This window comes from Hibiscus syriacus, unplaced genomic scaffold (genome assembly GCF_006381635.1).
Source record: "Hibiscus syriacus cultivar Baekdansim isolate YM2019G1 unplaced genomic scaffold, ASM638163v2 tig00110387_pilon, whole genome shotgun sequence".
Taxonomy (NCBI): Eukaryota; Viridiplantae; Streptophyta; class Magnoliopsida; order Malvales; family Malvaceae; genus Hibiscus; species Hibiscus syriacus.
In genome coordinates this window covers 4,558,377-4,562,561 of record NW_024062717.1, presented here as the reverse complement: position 1 = coordinate 4,562,561, position 4,185 = coordinate 4,558,377, and positions in this window count along the sequence as shown.

Below are 4,185 nucleotides of genomic sequence, written 5' to 3'. Positions count from 1 at the left end.
GTAACGACGATGCCAATAGACATCATTAAAATATAATTTTATCATATCACATTCAATAGGGTAATATCTAGATCAAATGACTATCAATATTTTAACAGAAAATGATGAGTTTTGAAAATATGAATAGTCAAGTTACCATTTTGTAACTTTTAATAGTCAAGGGATTCAACAAAGCAACACCTTATAATTAAGGGACCATTTGTGTACTTTACCCTTATTATTATTATTATTATTATTTTGACAACTAAGACCAAAGTAAGATGAATACCTTCCATCAAAACCCAAGGACCAATAAAGAGAGTGGACCAACTGAAATCAATAACTCACTCGAACTAAATTAGTTTTAACGTAACATTACGAACTTGCCAATTATGAATTTGAGTTTTGGATTAAATGGCCTGATGTTTACGTTCATTTGATATTCATATACACATCGTTTATTATTTTATGGAGTAAAAATTAAGATTAATTTAAAAAAAAACACACAAATAGCTTTTAATAACTTCCTATACAATGACTTGAGGTGTTAAAAGAGTGATTTTTTTTGTCCGGTAAAATATTTTTATTAATAAAATTTACTCCCAAGTTGTGAGTCTCGTTAAAAACTTCTTCAATCTTAGATGAAGGAAAAATACTATTACACAATTGGAAAACCGTTACAACAGAGATAAAACTACATAAAAGAGTTACTTTTACTACTTAAAATCTCTTCAAATATTAAATTAAAGATAATTGTAATTGATTACTATTAACATTTAATATTATTAGCTGGTTAGTTGAACAAATTATTGAATTAGTTACAAAAACAGTGACATTTAAAATGCCTCCAGGATTTGATAACAGATCCTTCTAAAATCCCTTGGACACTAACAAATAGCTAAGTACTGTCCTAAAATAATTTATTCTTCCTGCAACATTAAAATCATTACTAAATTTGGAACAAACCACTGCTCAAATCTATTCCAATTTGATATCTTTATATTGCATGTTTTAATATCATAACTCGAAACAGGGCTTGAAAACTAAAAACAACTCACCCAAAAATAAATTTGTGGTGTCAGATCTATATTTGTCGGTGAAAACGATGACTAAGGCCACTATTTCGGCACCAAATCACTTATATTCTTACCTATTCCTTTATTGGGAAAACTTCTGACTAATTTAGAAGATAATTTTTTTTAAAAAAATTAGTTTCTCATCTTATTAAATAAATAAATTAATTAATAGTAAATAAACGACTATTTCTTTTTCTACACCAAATCACTTTTATTCTCACATATTTCTTCTTCTTCTTTTGATAAATTACATTGATATTTGTTCTATTAAGAACATCATGATTCAAACTTCTTATCTTAGATAAGGGATTCAGTGACTCGTCTATTGAAACAATTGATATTAGAAATATTTCCTCTCATTTCGTTCATATTTATACTTGTACACTAATTTTTTATATACAAAAGAAGTCTAACTAATTAACTAATCAGCTAACAAACTACTAACTAACTAACCATTTCCACACTCCCCTAAAGTTGGAAGTTTAAAAATATTTTTAATCCTCAACTTGTCCAACAGGTAGTGATGTTGCTGAATCCCCAAGGCTTTAGCCATAATGTCTGCAAGTTGTTTTGATAAAGCTATGTGTTTGGTTTGTATTAGCCTTTCTTGTATCTTTTTCCTCACAAAGTGACAATCAATTTCTATGTGCTCGGTACGCTTATGAAAAACTAGGTTTTCAGCTATTTATCTTGCAGCTTTACTATCACAAAAGACGGTTGTTGGTATTTTATCTTTAACTTCAAGTTCTGCCAACAACCCTTTCAACCACATTATTTCTGTTGTTGTTGTTGCCAAGCTCCTATACTCCGCTTCAGCAGACAATCGAGAAAATGTAGTTTGTTTCTGACTTCCAAGAAATAAAAGAATCACCCAATTTGATGCAATATCCAGTAACAGACTTTCGAGACAGAGGACATAATGCCAAGTCTGAATCGTACTATGCTACAAGCTCACACTTATTCGAAGCTTTCATCAAATTTCCCTATCTTGGATTACTCTTAACGTATCGCACCACCCTAAGATAAGCTTCAAAGTGAGAATTCTTAGGGTCTTGCATGAACTTAACTTAAATATTGGACCACAAATGTCATGTCAAGCCTAGGGTGGTTATTGAGTGAGTCGATTGTGATTTGGACAGTGCTCGACTCATGCTCGTTAAAAAATTTTGTTGCTCAACTCAACTCGTTGCTCGTTAAGCTTGTTAAATTTTTGCTCGACTCATGCTCATTAAAAAAACTTGTTGCTCGACTCATTGCTCATTAAGCTCACCAAAATTTTTACCTTATTTTCTTAATTATAGGTAAAATCTACTAATACTATACAAAGCTTAATATAAACATAAATTAATAAATTTAACCAAAAATATTATCAAAAGAGTGTATGAAACAATTTCAAAGTCTAAACTCTAAAATAACAATCCACAAATACATTAAAATAATAATTTAGTATTATTGTTGTTGTAAAATACTAATTAATAATTTAGTATTTTTTTTGTTTTTATTAGAAAATTAATAGATTAACAATTCCTCATCTTTTTTATTATCTATTAGTAAATTATTATTTTTAATGAAACAATTTTTTAAGATAACTACCGAAAAAATTATATAAAAAATATTAATGAGCTGCTTGCGAACTTATCGAGTCGAGTTGGACTTTGCTTAAATCAACTCGTTAAGTGTTAGAGTATGCGCAAAGACCAATCATATGATGATTGTAATAATACATTTATTTACCGATTTTATTGAATAAAGGCATTGACACTATTATTTTCAGTTATATGTCTGTGTTTAACGTGAACTAAAAGATAATAAAGTCCATATAATAACATTATTAAAAGATCCATAGTCAAATATTATTATAAGCATGAACAATAATAATACGCTTAAAACTAACATGTTATTGATTGATGAAAACTAGTTGTCATTGACATAGAGATGTCATAATTGATCAATGACTATATTGTTAGAGAACAATGTATTAGATTGACCCATCATGAGCATATGTCTTGGATTATTATGTAACGGTCATAACATTGCTCATGGTGATGACTATATGTATGATCCTCAAACATGAGATCAATGTTATCCCAACTATATTGTTGTATGTTTTGATACAGTTAAACATGCACAGTAACTGATTGCACTATAAAGACTGTTATTGAATATATCTCGATATATGTAGTGGGGTGTGTATAATTAAGATAGGATTTGTCCTTTCTTCATAATAGGAAACATATCATAGGCCACTTGATTGAGTGAGACTAGAAATACATGGCCATGCTCGAATAAGATGATATGAGATATGAAAGTTATTCGTTAATTATAGTCTACTCTAGATATCAAGAAACAATAGATGGACTATACAAGTGTGATTATTCAAGACTTTTGTCTATTCTAGATATAAATGACAAAAGGATGTAATACATAAAAGAATTAATCATGAAGATGATATGTCGAATCATAATTTCTTGTAACTTAGTTGACAATGATATATTGCTAGATGTCACTCATTGTATGTAATATTAGAATTATTCTAATAATTACTACTAACGTTACAAGAACCTATAGGGTCACACCCTAGGTTGAAATGAGCAAAGATGTACAATTTGTTGTATGTTACTAAAATATATCTAGAGTTAATATACATATATTTGATATACATATGATTTTAATTATCCCGAATATAGTAAGTAAACATTAAAAGAATGTAATTTTGATTACAACTCTTTTAATTGATATTTAATTCAGAATAATTAAATAAGATTTTAAATAAACATTAAAGATTGTAATTAAGATTATAAGTCTTTAATGTATATTTAATTTGAATTAATTAAATAAGATTTTTATTAATTCGAAATAACTTAAAATCCCAAATATGTTAGGGTAACTGATATATTTAAGTGAGGTAAAATCTAGCAGTCGTTTTTACTTCAGCCGTTTTTCTCAAAGCTGATTTTGGGAAAGTAAATTTTGCTCTCAATCCGGTGAACTAAGTGGAGGCCGAGACGTGTTTTCGTGGATGCTTACGATTCGAACCGTTCGTGATCACCGCTAGTCGTTATTGTCTTTGCTGTTTTTCAAGGAACCCATTGTAAGTATTCACATCCTTTCCTCCCGATTTCGGTTTTGC